A 25,036-nucleotide genomic window follows, 5' to 3' on the forward strand; every position below is an offset into this window, starting at 1 on the left:
ATTGAGAGTTCCTCTTGGTAGATTTTACCTTTGATGAATATGAAGTGCCCCTCCTTGTATTTTTTGTAATTGGTCCCTATGTGTCTGTACCTTTTCTGGTCTAAATGTTTGTGCATTGATTTTATAACTGAAAGAACTATGTAAATCTCCTCTTTGTATTTTTTTTTCCTGCAGCAATATGTACCCCTAGCATGGCAGAATACTTGGTGTTTCCTTAAACATTATCAAAAACATCTTTCTTAGAATCACACAATAGAATGTCATCCATGTAATGATAACTGATAAATTGAGAGAAATGCTTATGAATTATCTAATGGAGGATGCTCAAAATACTGACATAAATTTGGACTAATTACCATTCCCTTTAGAAATACTTTTCAGTGGTATCTCTTTGGTATATGAGAATTATTCAAAGTAGGTACTAAGAAAGAAAACCTTTCTGTATCCTGCACCTGCAATGGTATTGTAAAAAATAAAGTCTTTTAATTCAATTTATTATTATAGACCATGATCTCAATAACAAAGATGGAAAAGGAAGTCTAGGCTGTTAAGGAACCATTGGTTGAATTACCTTATTAATTGATCTTAAATTTGTTATCCTCCATTTTCCTGATGTCTTGTTTAAAACAAACTCAATAGAATTCCATAGGCCAGTGAAGTAGTCTATATGGTGATCCTCCAGCAGTCCTTTTAACAGTTGTTCAAGTGCCTGCAAATTTTCTTTTGTTATGATTGACTGCTCTTGGCATACATGTTGGATTGAATACTATTTTAAGGGCAAGGATGCCATATCTTTAGTAGCCCCTTTTATAAATATATATAAATTTGATCCATTTGATGTCATGTGTTTTGGATAATGAGCAAAACTTTTGATTTTTCTTGATTGTTAGTATCAATGCCTTCCACAGAATCAACTCTCATATCACATTTAATTTCCTCATTTGCTGTCCCTGCACCTGCAGTAATATTAACTTACCCCATTCCTGTAAAAGATCCTGTTCCAAAGGTTTATGGGCATATCAGTCATATAAGGTTTCAATGTCCCTGTTTACTCTTCTAGTCCCACACAGTTAATCCAGCAGATAATTTCTCAGTTTCTGTGAACTGTGTGTAAACATTTTGAAGTTGCCAATCTGGATTTCAAGACTTTTGGAAAAGTATACTAACGGCACTCCTGCATCTACCAAACCTGTGGCAACACCATTCATTTGCACCATTAATTGGGTCTTTGATCATTAACCATTGTTTGTCAGAACACATGTTTTCCAGTACTCTAAAACTTTCCTGTCATTTCTACTGTCGTGGACTTGCCCTTTATGTAAGGACACAATCTCAGTTGAACAATTCTGTCCCCTGCATCAATTTGCATCTCCTTTCTCACATATGCCATGATTCTAATTTCTTCCTTGCTATCCCTATCTTCTATAATGGGATGAACAATAAAACCTTGAGAAGTTAACCCACTTCTTCCCAAGATTATTTCCACTGTTCCTGAGGGTAAAGGACCATTCATATCAGCATTCAACTTGTAACATTCAACTTTAGGAGATAAAGTATGAAGTGTATATGTGGTCAGATCCAAAGCTGCTCTCCCTTTTGTAGCATGGATAAGATCAGAAATATTTAATTTTGACTTTTAGTACTTTCTGTCTGATCAAAGGAAAATGACTTGTATTGTTTACTGTGGGGCCTCAAGCTGACAGGCCACTCTGTTCATTTCCAGAGGGCAAGAGGTTACCCTGTATGTCTCTAAAATCAGCAATCCTTTGACCAATGTTTGTCCTTTTCATAACAACTAAAAAACCCTATAAACTTTTGTTTTCCATAACAACCAGAACTTGCTTGTTCTCTTCCACTAAATCCATATTCTCTAGAGACAATGTACCTGCTATTTTAAGCTCTGAAACTTCTACCTTTACAATTTTTTTTTTTTTTTGGAGTGAGCCAAATTCACAACTATTAAAGCAACAGGCATTTTGATTTCTAAGATTTCTGGCTCTGTTCTGCCCTATGATATTAGGATGATGCTTCTGAAAAACAATGCAAGTTATCTCTCCTCTCTATTTGTCTATTGGATCTCCTCATGTTTTCAATTGCTCTCTTCAGTATTTGTATTTTCAAAGGTCAGTCTTTCTATCAATGACTGTCTGATTTCAGAGTCTGATATGGCTCTATTTTCAGCTGAACCCAATCTGTGTAAAAAAAAAATGATGAATGCCTCTGTATGTCTATGCATTACCATTCTAAGTAAGGTAGATTCACCGTCATCCACTGTGGCACACAGTTACTTCTGCTACCTGTATATCAAGATGCAGAAGTCTTAGTACCTTCTCTATCACCATGTGTGCCTGCACACCACCATAGTTTTTTTGCCATGAAACTAATGGACTAAACCTCTGAAAGTGTAAGCCAGCCTCAATGAAATGTTTTTTTCTTTATAAAAGTTACCATGGTCATGATGTCTCTTCACAGCAATAAAAGCCTAAGTAAGACACCAACTATATCAGACACAACCTCAAAGATCAAGTTAAGAGACATGATGAATGGCAAAATTAATATATATGTGGACACCAGGGTGGAGCTGGTATAGACCCACATCTGGAATATCCAATATATGTAGATTACTATGGCTGATGAGTTTGAGAACACATGAAGAAGCATAGCTAGGATGCTGAAGCAATGGTTCAGTGGTTAAGAGCACTGACTGCTCTTCCATAGGTCCTGAGTTCAATTCCCAGCAATCACATTTTGGCTCACAGCCATCTATAATGGGATCTGATGCCCTCTTCAGGTGTGTCTGAAGACAGTGATAGTGTATTCACATATATAAAATAAAATAAAATAAAATAAAAAATAATCAGAAAGTGAATGAGAGAGAGAGAGAGAGAGAGAGAGAGAGAGAGAGAGAGCTGCATAGAGGATACTTGAAAAGTGTAGACTCGTGTGAGGACAGTTTTACTGGAAAATAAGATAAGTCTTCTCTGTTAAATTGACTCTTGGAATAGGCTTGGAATTGGTACTGACCTATGGCTGGNAGAGAGAGAGAGAGAGAGAGAGAGAGAGAGAGAGAGGTGGGGTGGGGGAAACCTGCAGTGTCGTGTGAGGACAGTTTTACTGGAAAATAAGATAAGTCTTCTCTGTTAAATTGACTCTTGGAATAGGCTTGGAATTGGTACTGACCTATGGCTGGACTTTCTAGAGATGGCAAAAATCGATGGCACAAAACACCAAGCAGGAAAATTACTATAACCCATGGTAAACAATATTCCATGGAACTTAGAATTTGATACACATGCTATTCGCTATTCCCAGCCTATGGAAACAAAACGGACTGGTGTATCATGTCTTAAGTTATGACATATTCCTTAATTTATTCTTTAGGCACTTAGGACTGATGAGCAGGGGTGGGGGTGGGTAGGTCTGTATTAATGAAAACCAGCAGGAGCACGAGGATTAAGTGGAGAAGGGGATGATACTACAAGTCTAATGCCTCGAAAGGGAAATATGTCTCAGGCTTCCAGACGCAAATGCAGCAGAGGACTTAAGTAGTTTTCATGACCAAGCTTGTTATTCAAGAAATTCTTGTGAAATGTAAAGCCCTAATATTGTATATCATTTTCATCTCTTCAGTTCATTGAAGGCTGTCCTGGTTTGACCTCAGAGGGATTAGACATATATCTTACTCTATGTTTTAAAAGGTGGATGCCCCAACACTTTGCCTTTGGAGCCTCTTCTTCATCTTCAACCTGGGTATAACTAATGCAGCTTGTTGTGTAAAATCTATTCAGAGAGAGCACTAGGGAAAGTCAGTGTTCAGTCATATCATACTGGAGTCACTCAGGCAGAGGCACAGACCCTAATTTGTTCCTTGTCTAGTTGCACTTGATTTGAGAGGACAGCTTTGATCCTTTAAGCTCCCCAGAAAGTCACATGTACAGACTCCTGTTGAGAAGGAGCCTCTCTTACTCACCATGTTTCTTTCACCTATGACCAAGTATTCGTGACTGTCTGTTACAGACATGAATCCCGAGTGAAATTCCCAGGGTCCATCTGGCACTTATCCTACGAAATGACAGATACTTAGACCAAATTACACAAGATTGAAAGCACCATTTGTTCAGCTATTAAGCCAATGAAAGGCCTTTTGTCAAGAGAAAATATTCAGCAAGGCAAAAATCTGTAAAAGATCAACATCTTTTCTCTCTGTCTTAGGAGTATAAAAATACTAACCTCATGTCATAAATATTTGAAGATGTGTTGAAATTTGTTTAAGTTAAAAATACAACAGACCTCTGAAATGATATTTTCTTCTGCAATCAAAGAGTGTAATCCTCCTTACATAAAATTTTACTCTTTAACAGCTGTTGAAACAAAGACCACAGGTTTGCTTTGACTTAAGTATATTGAAGTGACATATTCTTAATTCTCATCCCTGCTACAAAATTAACATAGGAGTCAGTAAGGTAATATGCTAAATTTAAGAAGATATAATATTCTAAATTGGGGATAAGCCAAGCCAAAATCTGTTTCACATGTTCACATATTCTGATTTAACATCTTTTTTATTCTTCTATTCAAGTTAAAATTTTGCCAAAGCTAAAAAGAAAAATGGTCTCCTCATTATTTCATTTCCCTCTTCTATAACTCAGAGTCCATGAAAGAATACATAAAAACTGTGTTTCCGAGTATGATATATTGTTTTAGCATGAGGATAAATGTGTTTTCATTTTAATTATGGGAGCTGCTTACTTGTAGAGGGTGCATTGGAGCAAATCATGGTTTGATTGCTGTTCATTTCTCACTGTTGACATTCACGTTTGTCTCATATCACATGCAGAGAGATACCTCACAAGAGAGGATGTATCTCACTCTAATAATTATATATTAATTCAGTAGTTATTTACTCTTGTAGGAGTAACATCCCATGTTAGAATTCAGGAAAATGTATAGGAAGTTGAGCTATGAGCACAGAAGCATATGATCACTTCAGCCTTCTTCTGTTCTTCGTTATTAAAAAGAAAGTGTCTGTCAGAAACTCCTTAATGGGGGATCCTATGGTGGCAGTGTGACCTGAGTTTATTCAGTTCTCAATGTGGGGCCTTCCTCCCTTTCTCTTAGTCCATTTGTCATATTATGTTGAAACCACACCTTTGTGTTCTGTCTCTTTACAAAGATGTGGACTGTAGATGGCATTTCTATATCCCTTGAGCATAGAACCAGTTCAGACATGGAGCAGAAACCTGGAAACTCTTTGTCAAAGATTCGAACTGATGTATGCAGCCAACCATGCATGGATGGATAAATCAATAATGTCACTTAGAAGATACATGCATGAATTCACAAAAGTCGGTTATAGTCAACTTATTTAGATCTGTGCTTGATATCTATGAAAGGAAAGACTATGTCTAATAATACTCTAATAATACTTATCTAACATTTCTTATAATAATAATGACATGTTATTTCTTATAACCTATAGGTATAAAGTTTCAAACATGTTTGCAGTCAAGAGAAAGTGAATTATTATCCCATTTTACCTGAGTTTTTTGTACATTCAGATTACTAAAAATGTAGAAAACTAGACTTCTCTATGAAAAGGAAATATAGGCATGCCTTTATAATTCTCTCTTTTGCCAGAAGCACTGAGGTATTTTTTGGCTTCTAGAATATTTTTGTTGTTTTTGTTGTTGTTAATGGTGACTGTTGCCAGCAATCAATAAATGTGAATGAATACTCAGAAGCATTGGAGGATAAAATTACAAACCCACTGTTCAAACACAGCTAGAAAAATTATTATCTCATTACTGTTCAGGTCAGTTTTATGCACATTCCTTTTAATTATTTATATTTTTCCCAGAGGACAGTAAATCTATTTTGTTACAATGGATATCACTACAACTATTATTCTTAGTTTTATTTTCCTTGATTTTTTTTTATTTTTAACAAGTTATACTGCCAGTTGCTTTGGCATTTTATAAGGGACCAGAAGCTTTTTGAATGTATATTCTTCACCATAGACTGTACTATTAACTAGTGCAGTCCCAGTACCTATGTGAACCCATTTCCTGAAGGGAGTATAGAATGGATAAACTTACTACTCATTCATAATTATCTAGGTGTAAAGACAATTCATGACCATTCTGGTAGCTCCTTAAAAGCAACTGGACTTCATGTCAGGTCCTTTCATGATCATTGTTTAATGTTCTAAACCTTCCCTTTCTTAATACATAGTATTAAGTACTAGTCAATTTTCCTTTCTATAAGAATCAGCTAAAGCAATATCATCACTAAGGGATCTTATTGAAATGTCATTCTATATTGTCACTCATTAGAATTGTTACCTGTGTTCTTTACTATGTATATCCTAAATACTTAAAATTAACAGTGCCACACGTTGGAGTAGGAGTATTTAGTAATAGAAAACATAAAAATATTTCGCAGTCTTCTGTTTTTCTTCAAAGAAGAAAAGAAACATTCTAAAAACAGCACTTTGCCATTTGGGGATAAGAAAAAGATACCTGAATTCACTTAGATTTTTGTTGGGCAGTTAGCTCTTTGTACCTAGGTAATATTTGAATCCTGATTATCTCCAGATTAATTCAATTTAGAATTTATTTATTACTGTGTTAATAACCCTCAAGAGACTGGAGGTGGCAGGAAGTTTAGAGGTCAAGTGGCATGGGGGTGGGGATATCCATGTGGAGACAGAGTGTAGGGAGGAGGTATGGGATGTGGAACAGTAGAAGGGTGCACATGGGGGAGGGGAAGAAAATAGTGAGTGTAAAATAAATAAATAAATTTTAAAATTAAAAAATACACAAATAGAGATGGTTTTATTTCATTCAAACTTCACTTTTTTCTCCTTTCCACTGAATAATTCATCAATTTACAGAGTAGTAAATATTTCTATTTTTATTGCTATATTGTTATTTACTTTAAAGTAGAACCCACCACTGGACTAACAAAAGTATAGAGTGAAAGATCTCAGGCAAGAATTCAATCAGGTAATGGACTGTTGGACCTAGGAAAATGAGGAGCCAACAGAAGGTGTAACTGAAGTGAACTGTGCATGAAGAAGCTCCTTGAGAAACTCTTATCTTGCAATCCAAGTAAAATATATAATAAGGTATAGTCTAGTGGACATGTGACCCAATAGATCAAAAAGGAATACCAGGATTTAAAGTAAAGGGTCAATCGGGGCTGGTGGCAGGACTATGGGGTACAGGAAGTGTAGGAGAAAGTTTAACTAAAACTAAAGATGTACAATGAAGTCTCCTGAAACTCCACTAATTTATTAACTAATTAAAAGGCTTTCTAAAAGAAGTTAGCAAAGAAGCATTCCACATTCATATACAATGCTGATTCCAGGATACACAGGGTGTTGAACACAAATCTCCATACTGAGAATGATTTGCTGTTATGCACGTTATTGGTCAAGGGAATTCCAGAGATCCAAAACAATTCATGCTATTGTTATTACTCTTGTTGCCTATGGCATTTAGATGGTGGAAGACATAACTTTTGAAAACACTACACACTTTGGTTGTAAGACTATCTTAGTCAGGGTTTCCATTTCTGTGTAGAGACATCATGACCAAGGAAATACATATAAAGGCAAACATTTAATCATGGCTTACTGACATTATTAGAGGTTCAGTCCATTATCATCCTGGCAGGAAGCCTGGTAGCCTGCAGAGAGTCAAGGTCCAGGAGAAGGAGTTGAGAGTTCTGAAACTTGACTCAAAGGTAGCCAGGAGACTCTCCTCCACAAGCTCCTCCATAAGAGGAGGCTCTCTTTTTCCTGGACTAAGCTTGAGCACAAAGAGTCCTCAAAGCCTACCTATAATGTGACACCTTTTTTGCAACATTGACATACCGATTCCATCAAAGTCATACCTCATAATAGTAGTACTTCCCATAGGTCAAGCAAATTTTACACAATCATATTCCAGTCCCTTGTCCTCACAGGCGTCATCAAACATATAAGCACATGGGGGGGCATACCTAGCTGTAGCATAATGCAAAATACTTTTAATCAAACTTCAAACGTCTTATAGTCTATCAGCAAAAGTTAAGTCTAAAATTCAGTCTCTTCTGACATTCATGCCATCTCTTAACTGTAATCTCCTATAAAATCAAATTCTAAAAGCAGACCATGTACTTCCAACATCACAAGATATATATTACCATTCCAAAACATAATAAGGAGGAAATACTAGACCAAAGCAAGGCAGAAAACCAGTTGGGCAAACATGAAATTTTGCATGTCTATGTCTGATGTCTTAATCCTTTCAGCTTTGTAGACTGCAACCAGCTTTCTCTTGGAATGGTTCCACCCCCTGTTAATAGCTTACCTCTTTAGTATCTCCCTGCTGTGACATTCTGACATCTTGGGGCATCCAAGAAAACTTCCTCTTTAAAGCTTCTTGTTTTGGTATTTGGGATTCATACATATCTTCTGGGCTTCTCCAAAAGGTTTGGGTCATTTCTCCGTTTCTGCCCTCTGTAGTACTCTAGGCTCTGGCTAACCATATTCCAGGTCATGGGGATCCTCCCATGTGACTGGCATCTCCAATATTCTGGGGTCTTCCACAGCAACTAGGATTCACCAATAGCCTCTCATAGGTTTCTCTTTATGATGCTAAGACTCAACTTCTTTGAGTGACACCTTCAGTCTTAGACTGTCAACTGCAACTGAGGCTGCACCTTTACCAATGGACTTCCCTATCCTTTCACAGTGCTGAGCTTCAGCTGCTTTCCTTTTACTGAATATTTTCTTTATTTTCATTTTAAGTGTTATGCCCTTTCCTGGTCTCCCTCTAGAAACCTCCTATCCCATCCTCCCCCCCTCCCCCTGCCTCTATGATGGTGCTCCTCTATCCTTTCACTCACCTCCTATACCTGGCATTCCCCTAACATCAATTGTCCTAGTAACTCCTATTCTTTTATTTTTATTAGATATTTTTCTTTATTTACATTTCAAATGTTATCCCCTTTCCTAGTTTCCCCTACAAAAATCCCCTATCCTTTCCCTCCTCCCCCTGCTCTGCACCCTACCCACTCCCACTTCCTGGCCCTGGCATTCCTCTATCCTGGGGCATAGAACCTTCACAGGACCAANGGCCTCTCNTCCCACTGATGTCTGACTAGGCCATCCTCTGCTACATATACAGATAGATTCATGAGTCCCACCATGTGTTTTCTTTGATTAGTGGTTCAGTCCCTGGGAGCTCTGGGGTTACTCGTTAGTTCATATTGTTGTTCCTCCTAGGGGCCTGCAAACCCTGTCAGCTCCTAACTCTAAAACTAGAGACAGATGGCTGAAGCTGCCAAGTGCTGCTGTTTGCTGGGCTGGAACTTGCCCCAATGTACTATTACATTATCACCATCTTTCTGTTTTCAATGAATTCATTCTCTGTCTATGTTTGACTATTCTGGAACTTTCTCTGTAGACTGACTTTTAACTCAAAGATCTCCATGCCTGTCTCCTGATTGCTTGATCCACCACAGCTGGTTTTAAGCTTTTCTGTCCTAGGAACATGGTCTGTACAAGGCTTGCCCTCAACTCTGAGATCTGCTTGTATCTGTCTCCTAGGATTAAAAGTATGTACCACCATGCTTGGCTGTAAGCTTTTTATGGCCACTATGCCTCAAGATCCAGATCAAAAGTTTGTCTCATCTCATGTCATTATCCTAATCAAAAGCTTATGTCTTCCATCCTCAAGATCTGAATTATAGGTGTACCCTCCGTTTTTGAATTGTCTTTCATTCCAGATTAAATGTCTAAATGAATACAATAATATGGTAATAATAATGCCCAACATGGTATAACTATCATTTGTTGAACTGCAAATACATAAACAATAAGTTTAGCTAGGTCAAAGCTTGCCCTAAGGTCAACATTCCCTTACTTCCATTTAATATCCTTGAATACATGCTTTAGATTCATTCCACATTCTGGTGTCCCTTTACTCTTGGAACCATGCATTTTGTATTTTTTCTTTTCTAACTTCCTACACTTGTTCAAACAACATGAGGGTAAACCAGAGGAAAAAGTCTCTGCTGGGCTTTTTTGAGACTTCTTTGTCAATGCAATTAATCTGAATTTCTTCACTTTAGCTTCAGGCAGACTTTACAGACAAGGGGAAAAAAAGCCACATTCTTCACCAAAACGTAAGAATAATCTCCAGGCAATATGCTAAAATTTCTCTCTTCTAAAACCCCCTAGAGCAAAAGCTGCACAGTTCAAATCACCCTCAGCAGCAACATCTTTCTTATTCTTAGTAGGACAGTCCATTAAGCTCCACTTAAAGCATTCAAGTCCTTCCCAAATTCAGTCTCAAAATCCAAATTCCTCTAAACAAAAATATGATTAAGCCTATCACAGCATTTTTTTCAGTTCCTGTTGACAAGTTATGTCCTAGTTAAGGTTTCCATGGCTGTTAAGAGACACCATGACCAAGGCAACTCTTAGAAAGGCAAACATTTAATTTGTGCTAGCTTCAAATTTCAGTGGTTCAGTCTCTTATCATCGTGGCAGGAAGCACGGCAGCCTGCAGGCAGGTGGAGAAGGAGCTGAGAGTTGTGCAGCTTGATCTCAAGGCAGCAGGAGGAGACTGCTCCAGAGGGTCATCTGCAGGAGGAGGCTTTCTTCTGCCTTAGACTGAGCTTGAGCACTAGGGGTTTTCAAAGCCTACCTACTTAGTAACATACTTCCTCCAACAAGGTCACATGTTTCCAAAAAGGCCATACTTCCTAACAATTTGAGTTTCCATATGTCAAACAAATTGAAACCACCACATGGGGTACAGGTAAATTGATCCTGAATTTAGTAGAAATCCTCTCCATACAGTCAAGCTTTCACAGGACTAGAAGATGCTATGCAGGTTTAGGGAGAAAAGACATCAATGGTCCTATCCATGACTGGTATCTATATCACATACCAATCTTCCAATCAAGAGCTGCCCACAAGTATAACAGTGGCAAAGTTCTTTACAGCAGTAACCAGCTAGGCCCTGGAGTGAAACTGAGGAAATTTATGCTCAGTCTTGAAAACATGGAAAATAAAGCCAGCAAACAAACATACCAAACAAAAACAAAATAGACAGACAGACAGAAAACAAACAAAACAAAACAACAACAACAACAAAAAAAACAGTTATTAGGTCAGTCATACACATTAGGAAAGAACTTATTGGTTTTTTAAAAAATATTTTGCCCAACTACCTTCTAAACATTTCCTTTTGCATCCATGACTTTATGCTATGCTCAACCTTGACTAGAAAGGCAACCTATTGCAGTGAGTAGTATTTAGTGTAGGGATTTAATACTACTGATTATCTTGAGAATAAATTCTGAGTGTTCATCTGTAGATGAGACATCTATATAATCCCCTGGATCTCAGGCTTAGCCAATGCTAGGGTAGATGAGGCAAAAAAAAATTCTAATGTCCAGAGTCTGGTAAGAAACTTTCCAAAATAATACCCTACTAGCTGTTGCATACAGGGACTCACAGCTGCTATGGTTGCCTGACAAAGTCCTACATAAAGGTCTACCATGGATACAAGAGGGGGTATTAAGTTCTCTTTGAAAGCCAAAGAGCTATTACTATCTGCCTGCTAAAAGGGTAGAGAGTTACTTTTCTTTATGTGGGTGTCTGATGGTAGAATCTCCATAGGTCAGTGGATGACTCCCACCAGTGTGGTTATGGTCAGCACCAACTGAACTCAGAGAGTTCAATGAATCAAGAAATAAATAGGGTGGTGTGAAGTTGGGGAGATGATGTAAACAGGCTTCCTGAGGAGTCTCAGATGGGAGAAATGATGGGTCCTATGATCAAGAGCCATTATATGCTTGTATGAGATCTTTATACAATAAAACAGAAGAATAGACCCTAAGTTCTACTTTTTAAATACATTTTTATTAGATATTTTCTTCATTTACATTTCAAATGTTATCCCCAAAGTACCTTATACCCTCCCCCTGCCCTGCTCCCCAACCCACCCACTCCTGTTTCCTGGCCCTGGCATTGCCCTGTACTGGGGCATATGATCTTCACAAGACCAAGGGCCTCTCCTCCCATTGATGGTCTACTTTTGACTCTAGATGGAGATGTAAGCCTGATCTGTCCCAAAGATTAGAAAATTACTAACTCTTGTGTCCTCCTTTTAAAAACCTTGTAACTCAACTGTCCAAGGACCACCCAAAAGAAACATGATTCCCTTGAGAGTATACTAAGGAAGTGCAGTGACTAAATATTCCCTTAAGACACAAAGAATGAACTTGTCCATCCTAACAATGCTTCCATGGGATAGCATTGTGGAACTTATTTCATTTTCTGAGTTCTACATCAGCAAAGCAAATCCTTCCTGTTGCTTTATTTCTCTTTTTATTTGGGATATTGACCAAAAAGCCTAAGCATGTTTTCCAAGACCCTTAGTTTTCTTATTAAAAAAAACAAAACAAAGCAAAGAAACAAACAATGAAACCATTTTCCTCCTCCACCCCAGTTCTGCAAGTGGGGTGCTGATGGATCCCCACTGCAAAGAGCATGGCTCTGCCTATCTCTACCACTGTTCCTAATTCTCTCCTCTCAGCAGCTACTGTGATTTCCAGTAGGCCCCTCCTGTTGCTTTTCTCTCAGACCTTAATAAAAGTGTTTTCATGCTTCAAAAGGAAAAGAGAGGGAAAAAATATGCATTGTGATTTAACCACTCATTTTGAAAGATGGTTTATGCTTTGGTTTGCTTTCCTATATTTTATATCCTCGATGTCCCCAAAAGGCATAGATTTAGAATGGTTTGTATTCTAGGTAATTACTGAGAGGTACTAGAGCTAAGTGGTCTGAGCCATCTTTGGGTCATTGGAATGACCTTTTAGAACCCTCATTTTCTCATGAGTTTCCTTTGCTTATGAGACTTGAGCTAACATTTAGGTCCACCCTACCTTCCTGCTATGCTACACTTCCTCACTGGAAGTTTAACACAATAAACCCCACCCCTTAGTCACTGAAATCCTCAAAAGGCAGGGTTCAAAATAAACTTTAAAATAAACTTTAAACTGATTGTATTAGTGACTTTGTTACAGTTATGTAATGAGCTCAAACATAAACTTATTTATAATGGTCTTACTTCTATTTTCTTCATATACTCTAAATCTGTATTCTTATAATTTACAAGAAGTCACCGTTTGAAAATGTTGCCAATATCATGATAGGACTCAAAGGACATTGTGCTAGTGCTGAGAAGTGGAATTCCCTTAGAGCAACAAGGACCATAGGGACACAGACCTCAAGAGTAATTCAATGCCATTCTACTGTGGTGGTTCTCAACCTTTCTAATGCTGTGACCTCTTAGTATACTTCCTCATGTTGTGGGAATCCCCACCTATATAATTCTTTTTTTTTGCTACTAAATACAATAATTTTGCTATGGTTATTTACCATAATTAGATACCTATGATAGAGAAATACCCATGCTTTCCAATGGGGAACCCTGGAAAGACCATTTCAACTACCAAAGGTTTGCAACCCACAAGCTGATGCACAGTTGACTCTACTGTGAGAGAGCTTTTGTTCTCCAAAGAGAAGAATAGATAATTATACGGTAAATATTCATACCCTAGGTTAGTTGTTGCACATACTTTCCAGTCTTTCTACTTTCTTCCTGATGTTCCAGCAACATGTATTCCTTAATGAAATCTCAGTAGATAGTTGCATCTTTTTCTGACTTCCTAGCAACTATAAAGAAGTAAACATAAATATTTTTCTCAATTATTGAATTTCAGGCAATCTATTACAGCAGCATAACATGATCTCATGTATAAGAAACTGTTTATGGTTAACGTTATATTAAAAAGTCAGACATGTTATTGGTAATGATTTTCGTGCTAAAAACATCCATTTAATGCAACAACTTACATTCTTCAGTCCCCTCCTCCCACCTACATTATTTTTGTTTATTTGTTTCTTCCTCCCTGTACTCCAGTGTTCACGGCATCCTTCAGTTCACCTCTTATCTTTATATCGTCGTCTTTTGTACTAGACATCCCACTGTTGACTTATGTGCTGTCAGAAATTTTCTATTTTGAGAGGAATGGATTTTTTGTTAGTTCTTAAACATCGTGCATGGCAGGGCAAGGGAATGTGCTATGAAAAGTTGTAATGAAGTTCAAAGAGACATCACACAGCCCAGAGGTTAACAGGGCCTAAACCATGGTGAGCCGCATCTGAGAACTTAGTCAAACTGAAGAAAAGTAGGCTTGTGCAAGCATGAGTCCTTATATCCCATTTGTAAATAATGGAGGAACTGATAAAAAGACTGTCAGCAGCAGCCAAAACTCTTTCCCCTTGATTATCTGTCTGCTTCTTCCCCTTCTGCTGTACTGTCTGGCAGGGTGTGTGCTTGTTAACTCTTGTGTTGCACTCTTTTACATTCCAACTTTGATTCTCTGCTATGTGATTCTCTAAGACTACGCTCAGATTACAGACCAGAAAACCGGCGAATTGATCAAACTATAGCTTCTAAATAGCAGACTGAGCTATCTAAAGTGAATACACACTTGCATTTGAATAGGTAGCTTTTTAAATACCATTCCTTATTCATGAGATTAAAATTAACAGTTGTTAAGCAAGCCAAGGACATTTTTTAAAAAATTGTTCTATGAGTTTTCCTTTGTTCACAATTGGTAACAGTGTTAGAGACACTTTCATTTTTACTGCTGGGTTTCAGAAGCTTAACTTCTCTAAAGGTCAGCTTGAAATTTTCAAAAGGGCAAAGCTGATGCCATGCATGTGAGTCCTATGCTGCAGGATGTTAGAGATGACTTTTCTGATTTCCCTCCCACCTTAATGTTGCAAGGTTCTTCAAATTCCTATCTAACTTTCTTTTTTTGTTTTTTTCAACTATAGTCGGTAAAAGAAACATCATGGTCCTTTGTTACATAAATAACCTGCTTCGTATAAAGCTTTACCATTAAATATAGTAATGGGAACATGAGTCCTTCTATTATCAGCATTATTTACTGAGATTAAACATACATTTACAAGTTAAAATCAAGATCTACTACATTCATTCAACTACAAGTTGGATGTTCCCATGTTTGCCACCATAATCAACTTTCCATTTGAATGATTATGTGTACTAATGTCAAAGAAAGAAAAATGCCTTATAAAAGCAAATATGTAAGCCAATAATATACATGTTTTTTATTAGATATTTTATTCATTTACATTTCAAATCCCAAAAGTCCCCTATACCCTTACCCTGCCCTGCTCCCCAACCCACCCACTCCTGCTTCTTGGTCCCAGCATTCCCCTGTACTGGAGCATATGATCTTCGCAATACCAAGGGCCTCTCCTCCCATTGATGGCTGACTAGGCCATCTTCTGCTACATGTGCAACTAGAGACACAGTTCTGAGGGGATACTGGTTAGTTCATGTTGTTGATCCTCCTATAGGGTTGCAGACCCCTTTAGCTCCTTAGTTACTTTCCCTAGCTCCTTCATTAGGGGCCCTGTGTTGCATCCAATAGATGACTGTGGGCATCCACTTCTGTATTTGCCAGGCACTGGCATAGCCTCACAAGAGTCAGCTATATCAGGGTCCTGTCAGCTAAATCTTGCTGGCATATGCAATAGTGTCTGGGTTTGGTGGTTGCATATGGAATGGATCCCCTGGGTAGGGCAGTAGTATAATTAGTTTGTAAAATATTGTGTGATATGGACAATGCATAATATTTAGCCTTACATTCAATATATGTAGAGAACAAATTGAGCAATACAGTTGGATAAAAGCAATATCACTTATGTGCATTTACTTAAAAATTTATCTTGGAAGATAGTATCTGAAATATTGAGGAAGAGTAAATAATAAGTGATTTGTTTTTCATATTGTTATTTATGGTAAATTGCAACAACCCACCATTTTCCATAAATGGAAAGCAAGGTTAATTTTAAAGATCTGTAAAGCCTGTTCAGGAGATATACGTTTAGAATTAGCTTTTCATGTAGGAATCAAGCTGCAGGTTTACAAAGCCACAGAGAACATAATGGCAGAATTATCAGAAATGGAGATCAGAGGAAGAACAGAATTACTGGCGGATGAGTAAATTCTACCAAAGACAAGGATGAGCTAGAACCAAAGCATTCCCAGCATCTTATTAATACTCTGTGAAAACTTTATGGCTTATAATAAAGAGAAGAAAACTATAAATTATATGCCTAGACATGGATAACATCTCTCAAGAGAGAATATTATTGATTTACATGTAATAAATTTTCTTGAGAAAATCCCTTATAAAAAGTTCTTCCTGTGGTAAGGTTTGGAGATTGAAACGATATTATTGTGTCTACAAAGACAAGTTGGCAACTTTAATTTCATTTTCAGAAATGTACATATGTATATCTATCTATCTATCTATCTATCTATCTATCTATCTATCTAGATCTATATATCTATATATCTATATATTTATCTATATATAAGTATAGATAAAGATATATTTCCCAAGTGTGTGTGTGTTACTTAAGACTGAGTAATCAAGCTGTTCTCTAAGTGTTATTGCCAGACCCTTTCCCTTGATCTTATCTGTGGAGGGGAAACAATAGTTATTCTCTGCATCCTAAACTATCCATGAAAGACTACTGGCTTACCATTGGCATAGAAACACATTTTGTTATATGTTACAAATTTACAGTGCCATACCCCTCTTGTTTTGATTTGTTTTATTAACACAGAAAAGAAAACTCAAAAAGCAGTTTAACCAGAATGAGTTTACTCAGAAATCAGTGTAAACAGAAGACTAGATGCTGGATAACATGTAGTACTGAAATATTAAGTTTAAGGTATATGACATCCCATTGTAAATTAAGGTATGATTTATAACATACTAAGATAAGGAGAGGCCTCATGAGGACATGACTTACAGAATAATAACACTTGCTGAGAAAGCTTTGAAGACCCATGTTTGAATATCCAGTATCCACATAAAAGCTAGCAAGACCTTGTGTCCCTATAACCCCAGTTATGAGAAACAGATACAGGTAAATCTTGGTAGCTTAATGAACAGCTACTCTACCTGCAGTGGCCAGCTTACAGCTTAGAAAGAGACTGTCCCAAAGGAATAAAGAAGGTGGTGTTTGGTAGAGAAAAATATGCGGTGCACATCTCTAACTTTTGGAAATATGTTCCTAAATATGTATACCTATACACCTATGTGCATATACATGCATACATGATATGCAGCACACATGATTAAACAGAAAAATATTCATAGCAAATTATTGGTTTAGAAAAAGGTGTGTTTCTATTTCCCAGTTCAATAAATCTCTTCTTGATGCCTGTAAGTTTGTAAATTCCTTGTCAACCTGTTAATGCATGTATCAATAACAGTATATCAGTGGTTCCTAGGACTCAAAGTGGAGACATAAATGCCCTCTGAGGTTTTCAGTTTTTCATCTATCAGTTTGTGACTTCATAAAACCTGAAATATGGGAGTAGAAACAATTGGAATATCTGATTTTTATTTGAAGTAGGTAACAAGACTGCACAGGAAGATTTTGGATGGCTAGTATTGACATTTCATTTCCAGATAAGGGATACATTATGAGCTCATTTTTACTTTTTAAATGTATTCATTTATAATGTGTGTGTGTGTGTGTGTGTGTGTATACTTTCTTCTTATTCTCTCATACATTACAACATGACTTATTTCAACTTCCTCTCCTCAAAATCACTATCCTACCTTACATCCCTCCCAGATTCACACTTTAGTTAACCTTCAGAAAACAGCATGCTTCCCATGGATATTAACTGGACACAGCATAATTACAATCAATTAACCTCATATCAAGACTGGAAAAAGCAACCCAGAAGGAGAAAAATGGTTCCAAGAGGAAGCAAAGAGTCAAAGACACACCCAACTCCCACTATTGGAACTCCATAAAAACAACAAGATACATAATGACAAAACATATGTCTAGGACCAAGCCAGACCCATGCAGGCTCTGTGATTGCTGCTTCAGTCTCTGTGAGCCCGAATGTGCCCTACTTAATTTATTCTTTGGGCCATGTTCTCAGGGTGTCATTCATCTCTGGTTCTTACATCTTCTTGCCATCTTCTGTGCAGTTCCCTGAGTTCCTCTAATGTTTGGCTGTGGGTTTCTGAATCTGCTCCCACTAACTGGTGGATACAGCCTCTCTGGCAAGGATTGGGCTGGGCGCCTATTCATCTAAGAGTATAGCATAATACCATTAGGAATCATTTTATTAACTTTTTATGAGAGTTGCATTTGGTTCTATCTTAGGTGTATATCAGCTCAAAGAGTTCCCTGGTAGAATTTTTGGTATTGCCTAAATATACTATCATATTGTTTTCACATTTTGATACTTTGACTTCTTCCTTTCCAAATTGTACCCACTTGATCTTGCAGTTTCCTTATTGCTCCAGTGAGAATTTTAACGATTATATTTCATAGATATGGAGGGAGTGGACAGTCTTATCTTTTTCCTGGTTTTAGTGAAATTATTTTGAGTTTGTCTTCATTTAATTTGATATTGACTATAGTCTTGGTGTAATTGTCTTAATTATGTTTAGATATGTTCTGTGTATCCCTAGTCTCTCCAAGACTTTCATCATAAAGCTGTGTTGGATTTTATCAAATGTATTTTCAGTATCTAATCAGATAATCACTTAGTGCTATATACTTAACTTTGTGTTCTACTTTCATTATGTTCCATAAATTTGGGTGTATCGGTCTTTAATTTTCATTGAATTCTAAGAAGTCTTTAAACTTTTTCTTTATTTCTATCCTAATCTAGTGGTCATTCAGTAGAGAGCTGTTCAATTTTCATGAGTTTGTAGCCTTTCTCTTGTTTCTGTTGTTGAAGCCCAGATTTTTTTTGTTTTGTTTTGTTTTTTGTTTTTTGTTTTTTGTTTTTTGTTGTTTTTTGTTTTTTGTTTTTGTTGTTGGTGGTGGTGGTGGTGGTGATGGTGGTGGTGGTGGTTTTTCGAGACAAGGTTTCTCTGTGTAGCCCTGGCTGTCCTGGAACTCACTCTGTAGACCAGGCTGGCCTCAAACTAAAGAAATCTGCCTGCCTCTGCCTCCCAAGTGCTGGGATTAAAGGTGTGTGCCACCACATTTGGCTTGAAGACCAGTTTTAATGCATGGAAGTCAGGTAGAATGTAAGGGGTTATTTTAATTATTTTCTTGCATATTCTAAGACATGATTTTTGTCAGAGCATGTTATCAGTTTTGGAGAAAGTTATATGAGGTGCTGAGAAGAAGGTTTTTTTTGTGTGTTTGAGTAAAATATTCTGTAGATATTTATTAGGGGCATTTGGTTAATAATATTTCTTAGATCACGTATTTCTGTTAGTTTCTGTCTGGATGACTTGTGAATGGTGAGTTAGGTATTGAAGCCAAATTCTATTAATGTGTGATGGTCACTGTTTGATATACTTTTCAACAATATGTTTCCTTTGGAATTTTATTACTATGAAGACACACCATGACAACTCTTTTATTATTATTATTTGATTTTTTTTAGATATCGTCTTTATTTACATTTCAAATGTTATACCTATTCCTAGTTTCCCCTCTCAAAATCCCCTATTCCCTCTCCCCTTCCCCTGCTCTTCAACTCACTCACTCCCATTCCTGGTTCTGGCATTCCCCTATACTGGGGGATAGGGCCTTCACAGGACCAAGAACCTCTCCTCCCATTGATGACCAACAAAACCATCCTCTGCTATGTATATAGGTAGAGCCACAAATTTCACCATGTGTTTTCTTTGATTGGTGGTATATTTCTAGGGAACTCTGAGGGTACTGTTTAGTTCATATTGATGTTCCTCCTATGGGGCTTCAGACCCTTCCAGCTCCCTGGGTACTTTCTCTGGCTCCTTCATTGGGGACCTTGTGCTCCATCCAATGGATGACTGTGAGCATCCACTTCTGTATTTGCCAGGCACTGGCAGAGTCTCACAAAATATAGCTGTCTCACCATGACAACTCTTATGAAGGAAAACATTTAATTGGGGCTGGCACACAGGGCAGAGGTTAAGTTCATAGAATGTAGCATGATGGTGTACAGGCTGACATGGGGCAGGACAAGGAGATGAAAATTCTACATCAGGATTGGCAAGCAACAGGAAGGACTTTTAGCATCTGAATCTTAATGCCTGTCCAGCAACATACTTCTTCCAATAAAGCCATTAAACAGGTCTCATATCTTAATAGTGTCACTCCCTCTAGGCCAACAGGGGCCATTTTTATTTAAACCATCACATAATATTTCATTTATAAGCATGGGTATGCTCTTGTGTTTGGATCTAGTTATTAATTGTTAAAAAGTCATCTTGGTAAATTTTTACTTTCGTGAATATGAAGTGTCTTTAAAGACTCTTTTGATCAATTTTGGTTTGAAGTATTATTATTAGATATTAGAAAGGTTATGCTGGCTTGCTTTTTAGTTCTATTTGCTCAGGAAATTATTTTCCAACCCTTCACTCTGATATAATAACTACCTTTGATGTTGATGTGTGTTTTTCTTATCTAAGGCAGAATGATGGGTTTTGCTTTTATATCTGTTCTGTTAGTCTATGTCTTCTTAATGGGTAATGGAGTCTATTGATATAGAGCGATATCAATGACCAGTGAACGTTAATTCATTAATTACTATTATTTCATTGTTGATTTTGTTGTTGGAGGTGGTGGTAGTGGTGAAGTGTGTGTGTGTGCCTGTGTGTGTGTGTGTGTGTGTGTGTGTGTATGTGTGTGTCTGTGGTGTGTGTGTGTGTGTGTGTGTGTGTGTGTGTGTGTGTGTGCTTCCCTTGTTTTAACTGATGTGAGATTGTTTCTTGTGTATTCATGGGTATGGTTCATTTCTGTTTGCTGGAGTTCTCATTCTAGTGTACTTTGCACCTTTATAAATGTGTTTTTCTTTTGGTTATGAAAATTTTTAACATTATGAAAAAATTTTATGATAATGTTCTTCTATGATCTTGATGAAGATACTTTCTTGGCCTTTTAGCTGGGATTCTTCTTTTTCGTCTAATCCTATTCTTAGGTTTGATTTTTTTTTTTTTTAGCACAGTTCCAAACTTTATAGTTTATGTCAGAAATGTTTTGATTATCATTTTCTTTGACCAACATATGTATTTCTTTTTTAGTATCTTCAATGCTTAAGATTCTCTTTTCCATATCCTCATTCTTTTGTTGATGCTTGTGTGTGTCGCTTCTGTTCAGTTGTCTAGATTTTCCAATTTCAGAATTCTCTAAGGGTTTTTTGTTTGTTTGTTTGTTTCTATTAACATTTTTAGGTTTTGAACAGTTGTATTTATTTCTTTCATTTATTTGCTTGGTTTTTTTCTTAATATTACTGGCACCTTTTAAGATATTTAGCAATTCTCTCCAAATTTTTATTTGTTTTTTTTTCTTTAATTTTTAACGGAATTTTATTTACTTCTATAATGACTTCTCCCTTCTTCCTCAAGTTGGTTTTAAAGTCTTTATCTTATAGTTCTACTGTGTTGGAGTATTCAGCATTTGCTGTAGTAGGATTGCTAGCTTCTGGTGGTGGCATATTGCTCTGACTGAGTTTGATTATGTTCTTCCAATGGTATCTGTACATCTGGGCTTAGGGTGATTACGAGTCTAGGTGCTGATGCCTGAGTTTAACTTTTTTGGATATGTTTATTTCCTGTTTTTGTTTGTTTGTTTGTTTGCTTTGTTTTGTTTTATATTTCTTTGTCTCCTCTCTAGTCTTCTGGCCTGTATGGCTTGTGGTTGAACATGAGTTCTTTGCCTGAGTTGGGATCTGGACTTCTGATGACTGTCATGGGGCATGGTAAGGAGAAGGGGTGGGAAGCTTGGAGATAGTAGAGGTGTTTACTGACAGAGCAGAAGTGGTCTGTGGACAGGAGGTTTATCTCAAGTTCAGTCATTGACATGGTCTCTTGTCTAGCAGGTAGTTTCTGCCTCACTTCCCTTCCTTATACTGGCAAGAGATTTCTGCAAGAAATGGAGACAGGAACATGGTAATTTGGGCATAGGTGTTATGAATCACACTGAGACCCAGAAAGTGGGAAAATTACCTAGGAAAGCTACCTACCTATTTTTCTGGCTAGTTCAGCCTGCACATTAGCAGGGGATCTTTTAATTTATTTTAATTGAATTAACTTGCAACAATGTCCATCAATGCTCAATGCATATCAGTTATGATTGAGTCCTTTCAACTATCAATCCTCATGACTGATTTTTACATTATTTTTAACAAAAGGCTGTGCAGCAGTGAATAAATATGCATCAATGGATGAAGCATTTTATTTGAAAGCAAGAGAACCTCAGTCAAGATACCCAGTACTCAGAACCTGCTACACAGTAACCTACATAGTAGGTTGAATCAGTCACCCGAAATCGTGAACACAAAGACAGATGGATATTGCGGCCTTGTTGGCAGGATATTATAGCTAAATTGATGAGTTCAAGGTTCAGACATTCAGACTCAAAAAATAAGGGAGAAAAGAAAGTGGAAAAGGATCATGATGTTGACCTCTGATATCCATATGCCCACATAAGTAAGAACAACACAAATACTTACATATTATACCCCAAAGGCTTACATTTGGTGTCCAATCACACTTACTCTGTGTGAGCAATCTCCATTTACAATCACAGTACACTTTCCTTAAAATAAATATTTAACTTCAGGTCTAATGAAATCTTCTCAAGTCAGAGAACACCAAATGTTGGCACATTAAGAATCTTGCTCCCAGTGTATCTGGTTTTATATGGAGGTCCACTGCAATTTACAGAGGAGAAAATAGGGAAGAGCCTCAAACACATGGGCACAGGGGAAAAATTTCTGAACAGAACTTCAATGGCTTATGCTATAAGATCAAGAATTGACAAATGAGACCTAATAAAATTGCAAAGCTTCTGTAAGGCAAAGGATACTGTTAACAGGACAAAAAGCAACCACCAGATTGGGAAAAGGGCTTTACCAGTCCTACAACTGATAGAGGGCTAATAGCCAATGCATACAAAGAACTCAAGAAGATAGACTCCAGAAAACCAAATAACCCTATTAAAAATGGGATACAGATCTAAACAAAGAATTTTCAACTGAGAAATGTCCAATGGACGAGAAGCACCTAAAGAAATGTTCAACATCCTTAGTCATCAGGGAAATGCAAATAAAAACAACCCTGAGATTCTACCTCACACCAGTCAGAATGGCTAAAATCAAAAACTCAGGTGACAGCAGATGCTGGCAAGGATGTGGAGAAAGAGGAACACTCTTCCACTGCTGGTGGGATTGCAAGCTGGTACAACCACTCAGGAAAACACTTTGGTGGTTCCTCATAAAATTGGACAAAGTACTACCTGAGTACCCAGGTATGCCACTCCTGGGCATAGACCCAGAAGATTCTCTAACATGTAATAAGGACACATGCTCCACTATGTTCATAGCAGCCTTGTTTATAATAGCCAGGAGCTGGAAAGAACCCAGATGTCCTTCAACAGAGAAATGGATGTGGAAAATGTGGTACATTTACACAATGGAGTACTACTCAGCTACTGAAAAGGATGAATTCATGACATTTATAGGCAAATGGATAGAACTAGAAAATATCTTCCTGAGTGAGGTAACCCAATCGCAAAAGAAACCCCATGATAGGAACTCATGTTTGAGTGGATATTAGCCCAAAAGCTCCAAAAAACAAGGATACAATTCACAGATAACATGAAGTTCAATAAGAAGGAAGACCAAAGTGTGTGTGCTTTGGTCCTTCTTAGAAGGAGAACAAAATATTCACAGGAACAATTATGGAGATAAATTGTTGAGCAGAGAAAGAAGGAAAGTCCATCCAAAGACTATCCCACCTGGGGATTCATCCCATATACAGTTACCTAGACACTATTGTGGATTCCAAGAAGTGTATGCTGAAAGGAGACTTATATGGCTGTCTCCCGAGAGACCTTGCCAAACTTTACAAATACAGAGGCATATGTTCACAGCCAACCATTTACCTCATCACAGGGACCCAATAGAGGAAATAGAGAAAGGACTGAAATATTGAATGGGTTCGCAACTCCATAGGAAGAACAACAATATCAATCAATCAGATCCCCTAGAGCTCCCAGGGACTAAGCCATCAACCAATTCACTGGTATGTTATTCCTTAATTTGCATGTGTCATTTGGAAAAAATAAAAACTAACATTTATTCCATATCTACTATATGACATATAGTAGGGGTCATATAATGAGCAATTGGGTGTTTTTTTTACTACTTTTCTCTCAACCTAATTACATCTCACCATTTTAGTTTATAAGTGGACAGAATGGGACTTTTTCTTAGAATTGCTAATCAATAAGCAACCACCTGAAGAAATGAATCTGTATCATAACTGATGTCAAAATTCAATTTCTCCCTCCACTACAGAAGAATTAGAAAGAATGTGATAAGTTCAAAAGGGAAGAAATATTACAGAATTCTGGACAGTTCCATGGTTTCTATTTAGACCTAAGAGTCTGAAAGGATAGAATTCTTTGTTTTTCCTAGAAAAATAGTTCCTATTTTTGGTATTGGTAGTTGTTAAAAAACAAACAAACAAACCTCACATCCTTTCCAGAGTCCAGATGAACAAATCCAGTCCTCATATGATGAACAAATCAATCCTAATATGATCCTTGTGAATCATATTAGGAAAAACAGGTCCCTGAATACCATGATGAACATCAAAACTTCAGGAGGTTGGCCTTAGCTCGATGCTCAAAAGTTAAGTAGCTGAAATTTTACAAATACTTTGTTACTGAATATTTCCCATCTTAGTTAGAATGGATTGATGGTCTATCCCCAAAATTTGGGCCCTTGTCAAGGAAAAATGACCTGATAAACAATTCAACAGAAAGAAGGAATGAACCAAAATCATTTCATTCAAGTACAGTCTTCCTTTATTTTGTAAATGTTATACCATGCTGCCAGTAGGCAGCATCAATTATCTTTGAGATGAGATCATTATTCTTCAC

This window comes from Mus pahari, chromosome 20 (assembly GCF_900095145.1).
Source record: "Mus pahari chromosome 20, PAHARI_EIJ_v1.1, whole genome shotgun sequence".
NCBI lineage: Eukaryota > Metazoa > Chordata > Mammalia > Rodentia > Muridae > Mus > Mus pahari.